Source organism: Dipodomys merriami, unplaced genomic scaffold, assembly GCF_024711535.1.
Source record: "Dipodomys merriami isolate MVZ:Mamm:240054 unplaced genomic scaffold, mDipMer1.0.p SCAF_34, whole genome shotgun sequence".
NCBI classification, from domain to species: Eukaryota; Metazoa; Chordata; class Mammalia; order Rodentia; family Heteromyidae; genus Dipodomys; species Dipodomys merriami.
The window spans coordinates 9,836,243-9,859,749 of NW_027204937.1; the positions used below are offsets into that span (position 1 = coordinate 9,836,243).

A 23,507-nucleotide genomic window follows, 5' to 3' on the forward strand; every position below is an offset into this window, starting at 1 on the left:
CAGCAACAAAGATAAAACCTCTTATGTCCCTATATAGGGGTTCATTTCGCTTAGCATTAGGTTATGCGGTCATATGTACATAGCTTTTGACCTCTTCTGCTTGCCCTAGACATATACTAGTTATTGCAGATAAGGGAAATCATGGGACCTATGTTTCTTTGGGTCTCGCTTACTTCACTTAATTTTTTCCAAGTCTTTCCATTTCCTAACAAATGGCGCAGTGCATTCTTACTGATGGAGGCATAGAATTCCATTGTGTATATATACCACATTTTCTTGATCCATTCATTGACTGAGGGGGATCTGGGTTGGTTCCATATCTTAGCTATGATGAATAATGCTGCAATAAACATAGTTGTGCTGGTAGCTTTAGTATGGCCTTGTTTGTGATCATTTGGGTAAATGCCTAAAAGTGGGATTGCTGAGTCATAGGGGAGCTCTATGTGTAGTCTTTTGAGAAACATCCATACTGCTTTCCAAAGTGGTTGAACAAGTTTACATTCCCACCAACAATGCAGGAGGGTTGCCTTTTGGCCACATCCCTTCCAGCATCTGCTGTTATTAAATTTCTTGATTATAGCCATTCCAACTGGGGTGAGGTGGAATCTCAATATTGTTTTGATCTGCATTTCTTTTATGGCTTAAGAGAAGATGAGCATTTCTTCATATGTCTATTGGCTATTCTTATTTCCTCTTCAGAGAGGTCTCTCTTTACATCCTTAGCCCAGTTATTAATCAGGCAGTTGTTTCTTTGAGGATTTGTTGTTGGGGGATTTAATTTTTTGAATTCTAAGTATAATTTAGATATGAGAACCTTGTCCGTTGTATGGCTAGTGAAGATCTCCCAATCTGTGGGCTTTCTATTGATTTTGCTAGCTATGTCTTTTGCCATGCAGAAGCTCTGCAGTTTCATGCAATCCCATTTGTCCAACCTTTCTTTGATTTGTTGTGTTTCTGGGTCTTTATTGCCTGTGTCAAGGAGCCCTAGAGTTTCTCCTGTTCCTTCCGGGAGAACTTTTGATGTTTGTCTATTAGAATCTGTTAAGTGGCTTTTGTCTTTGCTTCTTATCATCTCCTCTCCTCTGGGATGAGATTTTTTTCTCTTTTAGATGACTTACTTCAGTTTTTTGTAACATTCTTTTTCTCTGTATTTTCTCTGTGCCTATTCTAGGTGAAACTCTTATTAAACCACACTTGTCTCATTATAACAGTGTTCTACGGGGTTTCTTACTTTTACTTGCCATCTTTAGTTCATCTTATACATAAATGCTAGATTAAATTTTCTAACTTTTTTTACTTTGATCAATTAATGCTCCCGTTCCTTTTAACTGACACCACATGAATAATCTCTTTTCTCCGCATCCAAAATTCTCCATAGTCTAGATGAATCAATCTACTCTTTCTTCTATAAGAAGAGTCATTTGCATTTGTGAAGTTGATTAACTCTCTTTCTCAAAGATACTGGTGTTTTTTAAATATTTTATTATTTTTAAAAGTATATAACCCTTAATTAAAAATATTCATCACTTGAATTCCTGTAGTACCTCATGATAATATAAATTCGAAGATTATTGGTTATATATATATATATAGATATAGATATAGATATAGATATATGTATCAGACAATGGCCTTATATCCAGAATATACAATGGATTCAAGAAACTAAACTCTCAAGGAATCAACAGCCCAATTAATAATTGAGTAAGTGATCTAAATAGAGACTTCTTAGAAGAAGGAAAAATGTCTAATAAGCACATGAAAAAATGCTTTGCCCATACAGAAAGTGCAAATCAGTATAATGACTCATTATCAATGTCACTTCTTTCATTGAAGTATATTATAAAATATCTGATATAATGCTTAGTAGATGGTTGTTTCTTATTTGTTTGCATTTTTGTTTCTTTTTTCTTTATTCTTTTTATTTTTTTATTTATTCTTATAGTCCACGGATTTACATAAACCTGATAAGCATTCTATCACTATAACACTGAGCTACCTGGAAACTCCAAATAATTGTTTCATAAACAATTAATATTTTACTTATTAAAATTATTTTTTTATTCTCAGTACTTCCTTTCATAATTGTGAGTACTCAGTGTCCTTGATAATATTGATCTAAAACTTGGAGCTGTAGACTATATGAAGAAATGTAAATGGTAAACTGTTTTGGCCCAGAAAATTGTAGTTTATTTCTTTAGTATGTTCTTCTCTTGCCTAACCTTTTCTGAGTTTGGAAATTAGATTGTATATTCCTTGAAGGTAAAGCCTATGTTATGTTTCATCTATCTTTAAAGCTCATCACACATTTATTTCTTATAACATTTCATATATAAAAGAAGATACTTCAGTCATACCCCTCACCCTCTGTTTCTTCCTTCCCATTGTTCTTCTTCGTTCCTCCAAATCCCACTTTTATCTTTATGTACTTGTTAATTTGTTTTAAGTTTAGATCTAGGTCCCACATATGGGATAAGATATGTGGTACTTATCTTTCAGAGAATTTTGTTTAACATGATGATCTCCAGTTTTATTCATTTTCCTGCAAATTATATAATTTTATTCTTTGTGGCTGGATATTACTCCATTGTGTATATATATGTATATATTTTCTTTATTTATCCCTCATTAATAAAGGCTAGTTTTATAAAGTTGTTATTTTGAGTAGTGATGTAATAAATATGGATGTGCAGGTTTTTCTATTGTATGCTGACATACATTTCTTTAGAATAATGTGTACATCTGGTATAGGAAGATCATGTAGCAGTTTTAATTTCAGGACTTTCCCTCTGTTGGTACTGGGGTTTGAACTTGGCCTTGCTTGCAGTTGCTAGGAAGGCTTTGTAGCACTTGAGCTATGCCTCAACTCCTCTTTTGCTTGTTATTTTTCAGGTAGGATTTTGTATTTTTATCCAGGCTTACATCTTGGACTATGAATCTTCTGCCTATCAACTTTTGTATAGCTGGGATCACAAATATCCTTCATCACACATATCTTGATGATGTTGAGGGATTCTAGCTACTTTTTGCCCTGTCTGTTTTTGAATCATAATCCTCCCAATCTCTATATTCAGAGTAGTGGGAAATATGGGCCTGAGCTACCATGTCAAGCTCTATTTTTAGAGTTTTTTTAAAAAAGAATATTGATATAAATTTCCATAGTGGCTGGACTGACATGTTCCCTACCAATGGTGTGTAAGGGATCCATCTTCCATTTTATTCTTTCTAGCAGTTGTTGCTATCTATTTCCTTGATAGCAGACATTCATCACACAATTCCTAATATATCAAATAAGTACATTTGTTTTGTGGCATTTGCTTCTGATGAATAATATTATTTTATGGGGGAGAGGATAAAAAGAAATCACAGTCAATGATAAATATAACCTTGAAAATTATAACAGAACACATGATGATTATGCCATTAGTCATATACACATACAATTATGGAATCCTATTGTCTAGGGTACTATTGATTATCTTCTACCTAAATGTGGCTCTCATGAGAATCAGAACAGATTCCTAATGGGAATAAAATAGTCCCTGAAGCGTTATGGAATTTTTTCCCATAAAGCCAGAAGGTAATAAAACCTTGAAATGTGTAGAGAGCTGTTAAATTGTATTTTTAAAAGTATCTGTCTGTCTGTCTTTCTACCTACTTATCTATCTATCCCATTTAGACTGACATCTTCTTACTTGTGCTTCCATGTATTTCATTCCTGGGAATGACAGGCAAGTGCCACTGTGACCAACCATTGTATTTCTCTCCTACCTGACATGACAAGACGTGCCACCATGCCCAGCTACTGGTTGAGCTGAAGTCTCATCAACTTTTATGCCCAGTCTGGCCTTGAGCCTTGATATCCTAATCTCTACCTCCCTAGTAGCTAGGCAAACTGGCTTTAGCCACTATGTATGGCTTGTTATAACATTTAAGATATACATGATATATTTATATAGATATATGTATATACATATGTGTATGCATACATGGGCTTTCTTGCCAGGCTGGCATTAAACTGTGATTCTCAGTTCTCAGTTCCTGAGTAGCTAGGCATGAGCCATTGGAACCTGGACATATGTTATCACTTTAAACTAACAATCATTAGCTTATTTTCATAGCATTATAAAATGTAAGAAAGTAAATGCTGTTATTCTCACTACTCTACAGTTGGGGAAGCTGAGATATAATACTACTAAGTGACTTGTTCAAGGCCAAACAGCTGAAGGTGGGATGCCTTGGATTTGAATTTAGGCACATTCTATTGTGCACTGAACCATTATACCCTGCTGTTTCTTGGACAGATTCAGTAGCAATTGTCAATGATGAAATTCAATTCTTTATACTACTTAAAGAGAAATACTATTACTAAGATTTTATTCATATAATGGCGATTGCTAACTGAAAAATAGATCAGTTAATAGTCTGATTGGAGAATGTCTATTATTTTTTAGTCTGAGACACATTTTTGGGGGATTAAAACTCAGATTTGAACTCAGGGCTTTACACTGCTAGGTAGAAATTCTACTATTTTTTAAAATTTTGTTTTATTGTAAAGGTAAAGTACAGAGGGGTTATAGTTACATAAGTAATGAATATATTTCTTTTTGAAGATTGTTACCCCCCTCCCTCATTTTTTCCCACTTTCCCTCCTCCGGCAACTTTCCTTCTCCAAGATGTAAAGTTCATTTTCAACATAGTGTCTTGTATTATTGTTGCATTTGTTCACCCTTTGTCCTTTGTCTCACCATTTATGCCCTCCCCTCTTGTTTCCAATATCTTGGAGTTCATTTCTAATCAGAAACACAACAAATCAAAGAAAGGTTAGATAAATGAGATTGCATTAAACTGCAGAGCTTCTTCATGGCAAAGGACATAGCGAACAAGATAAATAGCCTACAAATTGGGAGATCTTCACTAGATATACAACAGACAAAGGCCTCATATCTAATATATACCTAGAGCTCAAAAAATTAAATCCCCCAATAACAAATCCAAAAAGAAACAACTACTCCATTAATAAGTAGGCTAAAGAATTAAAAAGAGACTTGTCTGGAGAGAAAATAAGAATAGCCACTAGACATATGAGGAAATGTTCAACATCTCTGGCCATAAAAAATGCAAATCAAAACAACATTGAGATTCTACCCCACCCTAGTTAGAATGGCCATTATCAAGAAAAATAATAACAGATGTTGGCTGGGATGTGGCCAAATGGCAGCCCTAGTACATTGTTAGTGGAAATGTAAACTTGTTCAACCACTTTGGAAAGCAGTATGGAGGTTCCTCAAAAGACTGAACATAGAGCTCCCCTATGACCCAGCAATCCCACTTTTAGGCATTTACCTAAATGACCTCAATGCCACACTAAAGCTACCAGCACAACTATGTTCATTGAAGTATTATTTACCATAGCTAAGATGTAGAACCAACCCAGATGCCTCAGTAGATGCATGGATCAAGAAAATGTGATACACACACACACACTCACACACACACACAATGGAATTTTATGCTTCTATCAGAAAGAATGACATTACCCCATTCATAAGAAAATGGAATGTCTTGGAAAGAATCATATTAAGTGAACTAAGCCAGACCCAAAGAAGCATAGCTCCATGATTTCCCTCATTTGTAATAATTAGTATATGTCTAGGATAGTCCTAGCAGAGGATCACAATAGTTCAATAGCTATGTACATATGACCTTATAAAATGATGATAATTGGAATTGTACTATTTGAATCATATCCTGCCCCCACTTTTGAGGTAGGATCTCTCAGGTTTGCCTGTGGCAGCTACTTCAAACCACCCTCCTCTAACCTATAGACTTCAGTGTAACTGGCTTGTAGGTTGGAATATGTTCTCAGTAACTTTTTTCCTGGACTGCCTTATAGTCATAATCTTCTCAATCTCTAATTTCTAATCTCTCAATCTTTAATCCTAGGTATAAGTTTTTAAAATTGTGACTTTTTAAAGAGCAGTTTTAGGTTTGAAGCAATATTAAGAGAGAAAGCGTTATTTTTCCATATACTCCCTGCCCCCATATATGGGTGGCCTTTATTGTTAACATTCCCCAAACCAGACTGATTCATTTGTGCTAATTGATAAACTTGTTTGATACATCATTATCATCCGAAGTCCATAGTTTACCTTATTGTTCACACTTAATTTTTTTCTTTACTAGAAATTGTTTTTAAAATTTTTTTTATTGTCAAAGTGATATACAGAGGGATTACATTTGTATAAGTAAGGTAATAGGAACATGTCTTGTCACTTGTTACCTATTATCTCATTTTTCTACTATGTTTCCTCCCCCTACCCTCCCCACCCCCAAGTTGCACAGATCATTTCCAACATATTTTCTTGTGTATATTGCTGTTGCATTTATTCTTTGTCTCACCATTCTGTTGTTCCCCTTCCCTTCCCTAATTCAAATAAATGTATATACAATACCACAGGGTACCAAAATCAATCAGTGACAACAGGGGATATTCCATAGGAGGAAGAACATACAAAAACAGAAACAAAAAAAAAATCACATCGTACTTTAAAAACAACAACAAAGAAAAACCTCTTATGTCCATGTCTTGAAGTTCATTTCTCTTGGAGTCATCTTTTATGGTCATATATATATATATATATATATATATATATATATATATATATATATATAATTATTGAGCTATTCTGCTCATCGGCTAAGATTATCCTAGATGTATACTAATTATTGCAAGTAAAGGAAACCATAGGACCTATGTTTCTTTGGGTCTGGATTACTTCACTTAATAAGATATTTCCAAGTCTTTCCATTTCCTTTCAAATGGGGTGGTGTCATTCTTTCTGACAGAAGCATATAATTTCATTGTATGTATATAACACATTTTCTTGATCCATTCATCTACTGAAGGGCATCTGGGTTGGTTCCATATCTTAGCTATGGTGATTAATGCTGCCATAAACATAGTTGTGCAGGCAGATTTAGTATGGCCTTGTTTGCCATCATTTTGATAAATGCCCAGAAGTGGGATTTCTGGGTTATAGGGGAGATATATGTGCAGTCTTTTGAGGAATCTCCATACTGCTTTCCAGAATGGTTGAATCACACTTAATTTTGGGTATTCTATTCTTTCCTAAATTTGGTCAAATTTATAATGCCATCTGCATATAATCTCTAAAAGTCTTCTGTATTCTACCTATCCATTTCTCCTGTCAGCCTTATAAATACTGATAATTAAAGATATTTTTGTTGTCTCCAATTTTTTATCTTTCAAGAATGTCATATACTTGGAATCATAAAAGTATACACCTTTCCATATTAGTTACTATCATTAGTAAATAATAATGTCTGGTTCCTAAAGATAAGGTTGCATTATTTTGGAATGAATGTTGATACAATTAGTTTTTATTTTGGGCTCTTAAAAATTCTTTGATAGAAAGGATCTGTAAAAACAAGGTTAGGAAGAATCTGAGAACTAAACCTGTTGCTTCTGTTCTTTGTAGCATCTATTACAGTGTCTTAAAGTAAGCAAATGAGCACTTAAATGAATCCATCTTCTGTGTGGTCAATTGCTTGCTTAGTATTCAATTTAGGACTTTTGCTTTATCTTTAGTGATAGTTTTGCAATAGTTCAATGGTTCTGTGTGGGTAGCCCAGGCACAAAGGCTGTTGCTCAAGTAATCCTTAGAGTTGTTCACATGGAAAGGGATTAGAACATTTATAGCATTGACTTATGTAGAAGAAAATGTATAGTATCCTAGGAGATGACCTTTTTGCTAACCTTGTGAGAAAATAAAGAAGTTCTAAGACAGAATTTCATAAATGTTGAAATAGTTCTCTTTGACATTGCCTGTGTTTAAAGATCTCATGTACTAGGGGGGAAAATTAAAAGGTAGTCTTCATTAGATTGAAAAGCAGAAAGTAGTGATATATTTCTTTAAACCTGTCTGCAAGCATACGTAGCACATGTACATCTTGTTGGAAATGAGTTAGCATTTTTCTGTGAATTGTTACAAGATTTTGACAAAAATGTTTAGCATTTGATTTGTACTTAATGGAGTTAATATGAACATTTACGTGAAGTATTAGGAAAGAGAATTGGAATGGCTGATTTTGGGTTGAAGTACTATTTCTGTCATTGAATACACACACACACACATACACACACACACACACACACACACACACACACATATATAAACACTGAAAAACTTATAGCCATTATAATATCAATTATTTGATGAGGGGGCTCTAGTTTTTGTGTAGGTCTAAACTGGATGACAAGAAGAAGCCAGATCTTCTCTAAAAGTTCTTGTAGTACAGTGACTATATAGGTATTTTTATTTCTTTTTGTTGCTTTCAAAATCAAATCCTCCAAAGGCCAACCCCCTAGTTTCTCATTTCATGATCTCTTTGATGATTGTGTATCTAAACTGGGACATTGCATCCATGCTTGTCTTCTGCCTAATGTGGCACAAGAATAGCCTCTGGCAGCTCCTACAGCACAACTCAGGCTTTTTCACTGCTGAAAGTACATTGTTTACTTTCTATGGAAGAGAAAGCACTGTCTATAAAACTGCAACTTTCTTGAGGACCTCTGCAACTTCAAAAACTATTATTTTTAGTGTGCTCACTTGAAAGTGGAAATCTACTTTGATAAATGCTGCAGTTGTCTTTGATGGCAGGTTATGTTGGAGACAAATATAGTAGAAGTTTCTAACTAGCCCTTTTATATAGAACTGATTTCTTTCTGACTCATGCCTCTAACCTTAGCTCCGTAGTCTGAAATCAGAGGATCAGGGTTTGTAGCCAGCCCTGGCAGAAAAGACTCTTATCAGTTTGAGACTCTTTATATTTACCTCCAGTTAAATAGCAAAATGGTGGACTGGAGGTGTGGCTCAAATAGTAAAGCATGAGTAATAGTAAAGCACCTAACTTTTATTAGGTGCTTCTTAGTATGAAGAAGACTTCTTATGATTCATTTGAAGTATAAAACAATATGATTTATTGGTCACAACCCATTTTTAAAAGCTAAATGCTACAACTTGTACTTAAACTGTAAAGTCTGTGAAATAGTGATTGCTAGAATATCTAATACTTCTTAAATATTTTTCCCTGCATTAAATATATATTACTTCTTCTAAAATTTTAAGCTTCATGTTTAAGTTAACTTCCTTCTCAAGGTAGTCTTTTGTAGTTAATTAAAAAAATTTAGATAATGCTTCTCATTTGTATTCATGGGCATCACTGAGTATTATTATCCTCACTAGTCAATCTGCTTCTTAAAGACAAATACCATAATATGCATGGCTAGGTACTTAATAGCTGTTGGATTTCTTAAAAAAAATCTTTGGCAGAAACTGTGAATCTAAGTGCTTAGGTAATTTTTAAAGGTCACACTGAGACATTAGTAAAAGTGGAAAATTCAAACATAAGTCTTTTGATTCTAAAGCCATTTCTTTTTCAAGTATGTCACACTACTGCATGTAAGTGGTAGCTATTAACCAATGGCAGCAGTGACAGCAGTGACTCTTCAAACAAGTGTCCATAATTCATATTTTCTTCGGTCTTGTAGAATGTTGAATATTCTGCAGAGGTTCTCTACTATTTGCATTTGTGTTTAAAGAGCAACTGTCAGTGTTTAATAGTATCTATCTGAGTAGTGTCTTCTGGAAGTAGTGTGATATTCTTAGCCTGTTGAATTGGAAGAGTTTCCCAGGAGACCACAAACATTCTGATATGAGCTTTCAGGTCCCTTGTTTTATCTTCTAGATCTGTTCTGCTCTGTTCTTTGGGAATCAAAATGTGGCGTTAGGCATTAATGTGATATTTGATTCACATCAGGTATAGAAACAATGTTCAGAATATGAAGAACTATACCGTATTATTCCTTGGCTTTACAAAACTCTTAACATTGTCAGGCACTAGTTTTGCATTTCAAATCAGTATATGATTTACAAGATACAAAGACTTCTTAATCTCAATCCATTTCATCTTCAAAATTGTTATTTATCTGACATATACTCTACTCGGTTTATTAAACAAATATTTATTACATACTTTTTATGCTCTGTACCAATTAAATAAAATCAGGAGTAATTTAGTTCCTTTTCTGCCCTCCCCTTCCCATCTCCCCTCCCCCCCAATCCAGACTGATACAAAGGCTTAAACTTGAATTTAGGGTCTTATGCTTTTATTAAGGTTTCTTGTTCATGGCTGGCACTCTACCACTTGAGCCACAACTTTGCTAGTTGATTGGAAATGGAGTCCCATGGACTTTTCTGCCCAGGCTGGCTTCAAACCTCAATTTTTCAGCCTGCTAAGTAGCTAGGATTATAGCTGTGAGCCACTGGAGTATTGCTCAAATGCATATTTTTTTTTAATTTTATTTTATTTGTGAACATACTGTACAGAGGAGTTACAATTACATGGGCAGGATAATGCGTACATTTCTTACCAAGCATTGCAGCCTCCTCCTTTGTTTACCCTTCACATCCCTTCCCAGACTCCCCCCTCCCCCCCATCCCAATCCCAATCCTTCTCCTTCCCCCCCTTCCCAACCCCCCCCCCCCCCGCACCGACGTTGTGAAGCTCGTTTTGGACATGACAACTTGTACTTCTCATTGTTGCAACAGGTCCACCTGTATCCTTAAATAACTGGGTTTTCCCCATCTCCTCCACAAGTTATACTGACATCAAATATAGTGAAAGCAGGAGTTATACTGTGGGGGAGGGACATACAAAGCAACAAAGAGATAATCTTATAAATGCGTTAGAAACACATGCATAAAAGAAAAAAACATTAAAATACATATCTAAGGGTTCATTTTCCTGACATCACATTATCTGACCTTTTCTACTTGACTCATACATCAACTAGATATTACAAATAAGGGAAACCATGGGACCTATGTTTCTTTGGGCCTGGCTTACTTCACTTAATACAATTTTTTCCAAGTTTTTCCATTTCCTAACAAATGGGGCAATGTCATTCTTTCTGATGGAGGCATAGAATTCCATTGTGTATATATGCCACATTTTCTTGATCCATTCATCTACTGAGGGGCATCTGGGTTGTTTCCATATCTTAGTTATGGTAAATAATACTACAATAAACATAGTTGTGCTGGTAGCTTTAGTGTGGTCTTGTTTGTAAACATTTAGGTAAATGCCCAAAAGTGGGATTGCTGGGTCATAGGGGAGTTCTATGTGAAGTCTTTTGAGGAACCTCCATACTGCTTTCCAAAATGGTTGAACAAGTTTACACTCCCACCAACAATGAAGTAAGGTTCCTTTCTGTCCACATCCCCTCCAGCATCTGTTGTTGTTAGAGTTCTTGATTTTTGCCTTTCTAACTGGAGTGAGGTGATATCTCAATGTTGTTTTGATTTGCATTTCTTTTATGGCTAGGGATGTTGAACATTTCTTCATGTGTCTATTGGCTATCCTTCTTTCTTCTTCAGAGAAGTTTCTCTTTAAGTCTTTTGCCCACTTATTTATTGGGCAGTTGTTTCTTTGACGATTTGTTGTTGGGGGGTTTAATTTTTTGAGTTCCAAGTATATTTTAGATATGAGACCCTTGTCCATTGTATGGCTAGTAAAGATCTTCTCCCAATCCGTGGGCTTTCTATTGATCTTGCTAGCTATGTCCTTTGCCCTGCAGAAGCTCTGCAACTTTATGCAATCCCATTTGTCCAACCTTTCTTTGATTTGTTGTGTTTCCGGGTCTCTATTCAGAAAATTTTGGCCTGAGCCAAGGAGACCTAGGGTTTCTCCTATTCCATCCTGTAATGTTTTCAGAGTGTCTGCTTTGAGTTCAAGGTCTTTGATCCATTTGGAGTTGATTCTGGTACAGGGTGATATATAAGGATCTAGCTTAAGTTTTCTACATGTAGTTAACCAATTTTGCCAGCACCATTTACTGAAGAGGTTGTCTTTCTTCCATTCTATTGTTTTAGCTCCCTTATCGAAGATTAGATGGCTATAGGTCTGTAGGTTCATTTCTGGGTTTTCAATTCTATTCCATTGGTCCTGAGGTCTGTTCTTATGCCAATACCAAGCTGTCAAACTTTTTTTTTTTTGATTAGTTAGCTGTTACTATTTTTATGCAACTCAGGACCTACACACTGTCCCTGAGCTTTATCAATCAAGGCTAGCATTCCACCACTTTGAGCCACAGTGCCACTTCAGGTTCTCTGGTGGTTAATTGGAGATAAGAATCACAGGGACTGTCTGTGTTGGCTTTTGAAGCATAATCTTCAGATCTCAGCCTCATGAGTAGCTAGGATTTATAGGCAAGAGCCACAGGTGCCCAGCTAATGTAATGATTTTTATTTATTTATTTATTTATTATTTTTATTTGTGAAAATACTGTACAGAGGGGTTACAATTTAAGAAGCCATTTAATTAGTATTCTTTATTTTAAAGATAAATTAAAAAAGTAAATTAACTGAAGTCCAGATAGATGGAATGATTTTCTTTAGGATAACCCAAAAAGGGACTTTACCTTTCTACCTCTATCAGTATACACCCCTCTCTGAGCTATGCTGAAATGTATAGCTGGTTATAGTAATGGAAAATAAAGTATAATGTTATTGATTTTTATACCTGTCCCTCATCTCTTAGAAGGATTGTTGATAATCCACTTTGACGTAAATTAATCTTCTCTTTCTCTCTTTCTTTCTTCTTTCTTTCTTTCTTTCTTTCTTTCTTTCTTTCTTTCTTTCTTTCTTTCTTTCTTTCTTTCTTTCTTTCTTTCTCTCTCTCTCTCTCTCTTCCTTCCTTCCCTCCCTCCCTCTTTCCCTCCCTCCCTCCCTCCTTCCCTCCCCCTCTCTCTTTCTCTCTTTCTTTTTTCTTTCCTTCCTTCCTTTCTTCCTTCCTTCCTTCCTTCCTTCCTTCCTTCCTTCCTTCCTTCCTTCCTTCCTTCCTTCCTTCCATCGTTCCTTCCTTCCTTCCTCTCTCTCTCTCTTTCTTTCTCTCTCTCTCCTTCTTTCTTCTTTCTTTTTTGGCAGTACTAAGGTTTGAACTCAGGGCCTTGTGTTGCTAGGCTGAAGCTTAATTGCTGAGCCACACCTCTAGCCCTATTTTTCACTGGTTACTTTTAGGATAGGGTCTTGCTTCCGACCCTCATGTACTACTTGCACTGCTGTGTTCACCTACTTTAGGTTTCTCATTGTTCTTGGGATCACACGTGTTAGACTACATACAGTTTCCCTCCATGGAGATGGAATCTTAATGGACTTTTCTGTTTGGGAAGGCCTGAAACTGGAATTTTCTCTCTTAGCCTTCCAGATAGCTAGAATTAAAGGCATAAACCAATGTAGCCCAGTTTAATGAATCTATTTCTTAGTAATCTTTTTGAAGATCCTAAGATGTCTATAGTATATTTCTTTAAGTGTCTCCAGAGTAGATTCCTACTTGTAATATTTCTAAGACTGAAGAAGTAGACAAAACTATGAAATATTGGGAGCAGAAGATGTAGGGATTCATTAGCTGAAAGAGTAATTAGTAGTGAGCTAGCATAAGTAATGGAATAAACTGAGGATCTGTGGTAGAGAAGAGGAGGGAAATCATAGTTAAGACTGAGGCAAGCGTGAGGGTAAAAAGTTAGATATAGGTGACGGATTAGCTATAAAATATAAATGATTGTAGTTATTCTACCATACTTATAATATTGTGTAAGAGTCTCAGGGAAAAAGGTTTCTTAAGACGTGGATGCATAGTGTACTGTTAACAGAATGATACTTGATGAAAATGCTGATAGTCATAGGTGTTAGAAAGAAATAGTAAAGAAAGTATAGAACATATAATGATCAATAAGTGAACCTAATGTAAAAGAAGTAAAATATGTATTAAAGGAAAAAACAACATACATATTGAATAAGAAACAAAAGAGGCACAATAATTTGGAAGTGCTAATTTATCATACTGATTAGGAAGAAGAAATAATTTACAGGTGCTAATTTAGCATAGTACACAATAGTGGGAATGACTGGAATCAAATCAGAAAGTCAGGTTTATAGAGGAAGTGTACTGAAATTTTGACATTGATTCCAGAAGTTCGTAACATTGTAAGTAAAAAAAGTTCAAACATTAATTTGTCCTTGTCAAACTCAAAACAGGTACTTAAGTTGGTGGGTTGAGAACAGAGTTCACTTTTGCTTCTGGGTCAATGTCAGAAAAGGATATTGTTTCGATATTTGCTGCTGTTTTGTTAGTCGATTTTAGTGCATGTTTATGGAACCATCTTATTCAGCAAATTGAAATGTTTTGAAATGGATAATGTAAGTCTTAGGGAAGGGTCTTGCAGTTATGCTTTGTTTCTCAGTATCAATATAAAAAGGCTGTGATGAAAACAACATAAGCTGTGGCGTGGGAAGGAGTGAATGAATGAAAAGGCTAGTATTACTGGAGTGGAGTTGTAAAACTCATTTCCATCATAATGTCTTGTTGTTGTATGTCATCCCATACCCTTGTTTCAGCATTTTATTACTCCCCTTCCCCTCCCCAAATTAGATAAATGTATACACAAATTGCAAGGTACCAAAATCAAATACAGTGACAACAAATGATATACCATAGGGGGAAGAACATACAAAAGAAATTTTAAAAAATCACATAGTACATTAAAAACAACGAAGAAAAACCTCTTGTGTTCATATCTTGGGGTTTATTTTGCCTAGCATCATCTTATATGGTCATATGTACATAGCTTTTGAGCTTTTCTGCTCAATCAGAATCTTTTTCTCTTTCTTTTCCTGCTGAGATACTCTCTCACATTTTCACAGGGACCACTACTGCCTTTACTCAGATGTAATTTCTTCAAGAAGTTCTTCCTAACCACCTTATCTAACCTAGTGTCTCTTCTCTCTCAATTCCCTTACCTGTGTTTTATTCTTCTAGCATGGATTATTACTTATTACATATTATTATATGTACTCATAAGAGTAGGTTACTGTTATGGTAGCTAACCACCAAACTTTCTTGGACAATAAAGTATGTTCCTTATTCCTATCATAGTTTAGTATTGGTTGGAAGGTTATGCAGGCATTCAGGAACATAAGTTCTTTCATACATATTGCTCCTTTATATGTTGGGATCTCTCCTTCTATACTTCTGGTTGGTGGATGGGGAAAAAGAGTTGGGGAATTGTTTTGAAAGTAGATTGGGAAATTTCCTAATATCTTTTTCCTATAATTACAGTTTCAAGAATTCAGTCACATGTCCTTATTTGGCTGCAAGGGGAGTGGGAAATATGAGTTTATATGCCTAGGGGAAAAAAGAAATACAATTTCCTTTGAACTATTTTATCATCTCTTTCTCTATATTTTTATTTATTTATATATATTTATTTTTACATGTTACATATTTACATTCATTTATTGAATCATGAAATTCATGTATGAGTAGTGGTTTTAAAATCAGAAATGGATTTGATCTCTGGCTTTCCTATAAATTGGCTGTTGACATTTCAAAAGCTACTTAACCATTCTAAACCTTATTTTTCTCATCTGTAAAATGAAGGAACAAAGAACTGCTTTATTGTACAAAATTACATATAAATGTCATGCAACATTGTATGTCTGTAATTCCAGAATTTGAGAAGCTGAGCCAGGAGGATCACACCTTTGAAAACAGCCTGTGTTACACAAAAAGTTTGAGGTCAATCTAAGCTTTATAATGAAACAGTCCCCCCAAAAAAAAGCAAGTGAATTTTCTTTGAAGATGTTTGAGAATTTAATGAGACATGTAACAATGTAATACTGCTATGTTCAAAGTTTGCCATTTCTTGGTTTTTATGTTTTATATTCACTTTTAACCACTGATCCATTTATAAAGAAATATATTCTAAAGAATGGGATATAAGAATTAGGAATATAACAGTATCTGATTATCCAGTAAGCCTTATATATACCTTTTATTTTATCTCTATTACTTTAACTTAAGTTCAAACTCTTATCATCTCTCATCTGGACCACTGCCAGGTCTTTCTCTTATGCAAAGCAAATATTTTTATTTCACTTCTTAAAATCCATTAATAATTCCAGTTGTTTAGTGGTAAAATACAGATTCCTTATTATAATTAGATAGTAATTAGATTCTACAAAGCCTGATTTCTATCTATTTTGGATGTTTTTTTTTGCATATATGGGCCATTTATTTCAGAGAAATTTGTCCTATCCAGAATCACAACTCTATTCTTAGCTGTCTATGACATTTTATTGAATTTGTTTACTAATATTCTCCTGTCTTCAACCTTGATGACTAGTCTAGGCCTTATTTATCTCTAAATCTCCAGCACTTAGCATGGTGCCTAGGACAGAGTGAGCAACCAGTGGCTGCCGAGGGAGACTAAATGAGGCCCATTACAATCCTTTAACGGTCCACAAGTTGGCTGGAATTCTGAATGTTGAAACTGGCAGAAATAGATTAGGAATACCAGCCAGATGTTGTTTTTAAGCGTTCTGTTTTTAGCATGTAAATTAAATTTTCATTTAGCAGTACAAGTCTAATTTAGGAAGCAGAATGCAGTTGTAGAGTTTGACAAGATTACATATGTAAATTCTCCAAAGGCTGATCCATCATCATGACTTCATGAAACTGAACACAATCTGTGTGGAAGGAGAAGAGTTTCCAAGTCTGCACGACAGGGTGAACCATCCCTGATTCTTTGCTTTTCTAGACCTCTTTTTACTTCATCCTATTATTACCACTTACTTTCATTTGCTCAAATCATTACTTACATAGGCAGCTTTTCTGTTGCTCTTTGAGAGAGTGCTCTGGGCTCTAAGCCCCAAAGGTTGATTGTATGACTGTCCTGCTTCAGATCCTTCAGGAATAAGTTTTTACTTAGCATAGCATTAAATGCCTTTCCTGTTCTAATTTCCACTCCTTTTCTAGAATCACGCCTTTTCCCCCTCCTTAAATCCATATGTAGTCATCCTGAAAGTCTTTTTTCTTCACACTTCTTTACCTGGCTGATTTTTAAACATATTTTAAGGAAGCCTTCTGTGAGGGAATGATGCTAGTTTTCTGAGCTTTTGTGGAGTAGTTTGAACATTGTACTGAAAGTAGCTTTTCACTTATTTGCCTCTTACACTAATATCTTTGGGAAGTAATTTTCCCCCCACAAATTTGCTTTATCTTTATAAAAAGAGTGAATGTTGTTTAAAATAATCATTTCAAGGTAAAATTGGGCAGAATTTCAAGTTTGGAAAAAGGCTTTTAAAAATATTAATAAAAGAAACAAGAAATCACATACTACATCAAAGAAAAACCTCTTGTGTCCCTGTCTTGGAGTTAATTTCACTTAGCATCATCGTATATGATCATAAGTACATAGGTTTTGAGCTTTTCTGATCATCTGCAAAGATGATGTAGATATATACTATTTATTGCAAATAAGGGAAACCATGGGACCTATATTTCTTTCCGTCTGGCTTACTTCACTTAATATAAGTTTTTCCAAATCTTTCAATTTCCTTACAAATGGGGCAGTGTCATTCTCCTTGATGGAAGCATAAAATTCCATATATATATATATATATATACATATATATATATATATATATTACATTTTCTTCAGAAGTACTTTTTCTTTTTTTGTAATTGTATTAACAGAATTTGGCATAGTTAGTATATAGTACTCAAAAATAAATATTTATTTAATTATTTAATTTTATTTATTTTTTAAAGTTTTTAATGAGTTTTTTATTGTTAAAATACTGTACCCAGTGGTTACAATCTCATGAGCAAGGAAATGAGTACATTTCCTATCAAGCATTGTTGCCTCCTCCTTTGTTTTTCCCCCTACCATCCCTTCCCTCCCATCTCCCTGGTCCTGAGGTCTCTTCTTGTGCCAATACCAAGCTGTTTTGATTACTATGGCTTTGTAGTAGAGTTTGAAATTTGGTATTGATATTCCTCCAGCACTATTCTTTTAGTTATAGGATCATTTTTGCTATTCAGGGTGTTTTTATTGTTCCATATGAATTTTTGGATTGCCTCTTTTATTTTTTTGAAGAAAGTTGGAATATTGATAGGTATCACATTGAATTTGTAGATAGCCTTGGGAGTGTTGACATTTGCATGATGTTGATCCTTCCAATCCAGGAACATGGGAGGTTTTTCCACTTTCTAAGTTCTGTTTTTACTTCCTTTTTCAGGTTTTTAAAGTTTTCATCATAGAGATCCTTCACTTCTTTGGTTAAGTTAATTCCTAGGTATTTTATTTTTTGTGGGGCTATTACGAATGGAGTTGCTTTCCTGATTTCATCCACGCTTTTCTCATTGTTGGCATACAGAAAAGCCATTGATTTTTTTTTTTTTTGGTTGGTCGTGGGGCCTGAACTCTGGGCCTGGGTGCTAGCCCTCAGCTCTTCAGCTAAAGGATAGCACTCTACTACTTGAGCCACAGTGCCACTTCCAGCTTTTTCTCCTTATGTGGGGCTGAGGAATTGAACCCAGGGCTTCCTTCATGCAAGGCAAGCACTCTACCACTGAGCCACCTTCCCAGCCCAAGCTGGGAAGTTTCAAATTAGCTTGAGTAATTTGGGAGTAGAGTCCATTGGACTCTTTAAATACAAGATCATGTCATCTGCAAAGAGGGAGAATTTTACTTCATCTTTCCCTATTTGGATCCCTTTTAGGTTTGCATCTTGTCTTATTGCTGTAGCTAGACATTCTAATAATAAATTGAAATGGAGAATGTGGACATCCTTGTCTCATTCCTGAGTTTAGAGGAAATGGCTTTAGTTTTTCACCATTAAGTATAATGCTGACTGTAGGTTTATCATATACAGCCTTTATTGTATTGTAGAATGTTCCATGGATTTCTAATTTTTCCAGACCCTTCATCATAAAAGGGTGTTGGATCTTGTCAAATGCTTTTCCTGCATCTATTGAGATAACCATGTGGTTCTTATCCTTGGTCTTGTTGATGTGATGGATTATATTAATTGATTTGCGTATATTGAACCAGCTTTGCATCCCTGAAATGAATCCTGTTTGACTGTGGTGTATGGTTTTTTTGGATGAATTGTTGGAGTCGATTTGCCAAAATTTTTTTGAGAAGTTTTGTATCATTGTTTATCAAAGAAATGGGTCTATAGTTCTCTTCCTTTGATGAGTCCCTGCCTGGTTTTGAGATGAGGATTATGATGGCTTCATAGAAAGAGTTCAGTAATGAACTTTCTCTTCCAATTTCATTGAAGAGTTGGAGGAGTATTGGTGTTTGTTCTGCTTTGAAGGACTTGTAGAATTCTGTAAATCCATCTGGTCCTGGGCTTTTCTTAGAGGGGAGGTCTCTTATTGTAGTTTCTATTTCAATGCTTGATATGGGCCTGTTAAATTGATTTAACTCAGCTTGGTTTAGTTTTGGCATGTCGATATTTGCTAGGAAATCGCCCATTTATTCCAGGTTCTCATATTTATTAGCATAAAGATTTGAGAAGTATTCCCTTATAATGTCCTGGATCTTGGTTGTTTCTGTGGTGATATTTCTATCCTTATCTCTGAGTTTGTTTATTGGTGTGTTCTCTTCTTTTTCTGCTAAGATTTGCTAAGGGTCTGTCAATTTTGTTAATTTTTTCAAATAACCAACTCTTCGTTTTGTTGATTCTTTCTATGGTTTTCTTGGATTTTAATTCGTTTAATTCTGATTTAATTGTAATTATTTCTTTCCATCTACTGGATTGGGGTTTAGCTTGCTGCTCCTTTTCAAGGAGGTTCAGATGTTTCATTAACTTGTTGGTTTCAGCTTTCTCCAATTTGTTGATGTAGGAACTCAGAGCTATAAACTTGTCTCTGAGTACTGCCTTTGCTGTGTCCCAGAGGAGCTGGTAATTTGTTTGTTCATTTTTGTTCTATATCATGAACATTTGAATTTCCTTTCTAATCTCTTCCATGATTCACTGGTGATTCAACAGTGTGTTGTTCAGTCTCCATGTGTTACAGGGCTTTCTTTGGTGGCTTTTGGTGTTGAGCTCTAATTTTATTCCCTTGTGATCTGAGAGAATGCAGGGCAAAACTTCAATGTTTCTGGACAAGTTTGCTTTGCGATCTAAAATGTGGTCTATTTTGGAAAATGTTCTGTGTGCTGCTGAGGAAAACATGTATTCTGATGCTGCTGGGTGAAATATTTGGTAGATGTCTGTTAAATCTAGTTGATTTACACAGTTGTTTAGATCTGTGGTTTCTCTGTTGAGTTTTTGCCAAGTTGATCTATCTAGTGGGGATAGTGGTGTGTTAAAGTCCCCAACAATTAATGTCTTTGGATATATGTGAAATTTGAGGGAAAGTAGAGTTCCTTGGATAAATTTGGGTGCTCTGTTGTTTGGTGAATAGATATTTAGAATTGTAATATCTTCATGAAGGAGAGATCCCTTAATTAGTATGTAACAACCTTCTTTATCTCTTGTCACTAATTTTAATTTGAAGTCTATTTTATCTGATATTAGGATTGTAACTCCTGCCTGTTTATGGGGGCTATTTGCTTTGTAGATTTTATTCCAACCTTTCACTTTCAAAATATGTTTATTTTTATGGGCAAGGTTTGACTCTTGAAGGCAGCAAATAGAAGGATCTTGGTTTTTAATCCAACTTGACAGTCTATGTTGCTTAATTGGAAAGTTTTGTCCATTAATGTTGGGAGTTAGGACTGAGAGGTGTTTGGTAGTTCCTGCCATGTTATCCACCTTCTTGGAGGCTGTGATAGCTGGGTTCTTCCTATGGTTCTTGGATTCTCAGTTTGGGTTCAGTTTCTTGGCTTTTATTGTGGTCTTGTTGGTTTTTTCTTTAAGTATCTTTTATAGGGCTGGTTTGGTGGAGATATATTGCTTCAGTTTTTCTTTGCTATGGAAGGTTTTTATTTGACCTTCGGTTATGAGTGAGAGTTTAGCTGGGTACAGTATTCTTGGTAAATAGTTGTTTGTCTCCAGGCTCTTCTTGCTTTCATTGTCTCTGCTGAGAAATCTGAGGTTATTCTAATTGGTTTCCCTTCATAGGTGATTGATCTTTTCTCCTGGGCAGCTTTTAGGATCCTTTCCTTGGTCTGAATCGATGCTGTGCAGATAATAAGGTGTTGGTGGGATGTGCTATTCTGGTCTGGTCTATTTGTGGTTCTAAAAGCTTCTTGTATCTGAATAGGCCTATCTTTTTGCATGTTTGGGAAGTTCTCTGCTTGCATCCTGTTAAATAAATTTCCTAGACCGTTAACTTCTGTCTCTAGGTGCTCCTTTACACCCATTATCCTCAGATTAGGGCTTCTGATGGTGTCTTCCAAATGTTGAATAGATCTATCATGTTTCTTGGATTTGTCTTGTACAGTTTTATATTCTTTCTCTATAATATCTAGGCTGTCTTCAATCCCCAAGATTCAATCTTCTGCATGGTCTAACCTACTGTCAAGACTTTCCACTTTGTTTTTTATTTCCTTTCCTTCTAATTGGTTGGATTTGATGGCATCAAATTCTTTGTTGGATCTTTGTTTTAGATCTTGTATGAGCTTCTTTACTTCCTTAATTTGGTGTTCAGTGTTTACTCTCAAATCACTTAGTTGATTGGTTATGCTTTCCTTGGACTCCCTTTCCTTGTGATGGGCGCCATTAAGCATTCCATTTATTGTCTCCCTGAATTCTTTCAGCTGTCTGTTTATGGATTCCATGAATGCCTCTATTGTTCTTTGTCTATTCTCATCCCGCTCTCGCAATTCCTGTATTACTCTTTGATTAGCTTCCTCACGTTCACACAATTCCTCTTTGGCTGTATTTCTCTTTGACTGTTCTCAGCCTGCTCATGCAATTCATGTATTAATCTTTGAGCACCTTCCTCATGCTCAGGAAATTCCTGTAGTAATTTTTGGTTAGCCTCAACATGCTCGTGAAGTTCCTGTATTAATCTTTGGTTTGCCTTATCTCGCTCCCTATCATGCTCCCACTGAGTCCTTTGTAGGTTTTCAATCTTTTCATTCACCATGTTTACTAGTAGTGTTTTTAGAGCTTTTTGGGAACTCTCCTCTGGATTATTCATTAGCTTTTCTGTCACCTGATTATCCTGAATGGGAACTGAGATACCTGGACTTGTCATTTTTCCTGTGTTTCTCTGGCTTGTTCTGCCCATTTGTTGTGAAAGTAACAGCAATTTTGTGCTAGAACACTATATTAAGGCAAGCATCAACCAGAGTCCTGTAGTTGCACAGTCAGAATGGCTGAGATACTATCTAGTTCAACAGATACAATCTATTCAACATCAAACAACTATGGGTTAATGGTCTAAGAACATCAAAAAGGGATTCAGCAAACCAGCAATTATTAGTTTTAGGGGGAATTTGTGGGAAAAAATAGGAATAGAGGGATGTGGAGAGGTAAAAGAAGAGTGAATTTAACCAAGTACTAATCTCAGAGAGGGAAATGGATAGGAGAGAATGATAGGAGAGAGATTAAGAAAAAGAAAAAAATGGAAGAACAAAAATTTAAAATTCAAAAATGAAATACTTAAAAATTATGTAAGTATAAAGAAATGATATTGAGAGAAGAAAAGCATAGGATAAGAGGAGGAGAAAGTTAAAAAGGAAAAATAAAAAAATAAAAATAAAAAATCTTAAAATTGGAATACTTGAAAGTATATAGATACAAAGAAATAATACTACTATTAAAGAAATTAAGCCTAAGAGGTTGTGAATTGAGTAATAAGTTTCTGGATTAAGTAGCACACCATTAGGGATAAGGTCTAATAATCAATAATGGGTATATAGCTGGTGATCGGTGGAAAAACAATTAATTTATGCAAAAAAGAAAGAGAAAAGAAAAAAAAAAGAAAAAGAAAAAAAGAACCAAAATGTAAAAAGAGATTTAAAAAAAGCACACTCACATATACACTCCTAAAATAAAAATTATGAAAGAAAAAAAGAAAAAAACAATAGAAAACAATTAAAATTAATAAAAATAGGTAGAAAAAAGAGTTCTTTGATTTTTTTTTTTAGGCGGGGGGGGGGGGGTGGAGGAATATCTTGTATCTCCCCTATGTCCGTAACCAGTCTCTTGGTGGAATCTCTGGTCTGCTTGTGGTGTTTCTAGATGCTATGATGAGGCTAGGTTTTGGGTAGGGTTGAGGACTTTCAGCAAACAGTAGCTTTTCCCTGAGAGGCTAGCTCCTGAGACACTCACAGAGCCCAGCCTGGAGCCATTCTCAGGGTATATGTTTACTGAGTTTCAATTGTTTGTCTAGGCTGCAGTGAGGAGGGGCAGCCTCTGGCTCTGTTTACCCAGTGAAGAAAGTCACTCCTCTGGGGACGGAGCCATCCCTGCCTTGGCGGGTGACTTTCCCCTGCATGGAGCTGAATCTGGCAGGTCAGGTCAGATTCCTGTGACCTACTAAATGGCTCTTTTTGTTTTCTTCCAAGGCCTGAGTTGGAACTAGCTGCTGGGCCAGGCCTTTGTCAGTATGAAAGATGGAGATCTTCTCGGGTGGTGGGGGAGGAGCTGCCTTCCCACCATGGCTCAGTGAAAAGG

General features: G+C 35.4%; 1 protein-coding gene across 3 annotated transcripts in view; it reads left to right on the forward strand.

Moving 5' to 3' along the window:
* Bend5 (BEN domain containing 5) overlaps window positions 1-23,507 on the forward strand; it is an 845,928-nt gene that overhangs the window by 46,443 nt on the left and 775,978 nt on the right. The gene's annotated exons all lie outside the window — the stretch shown is intronic.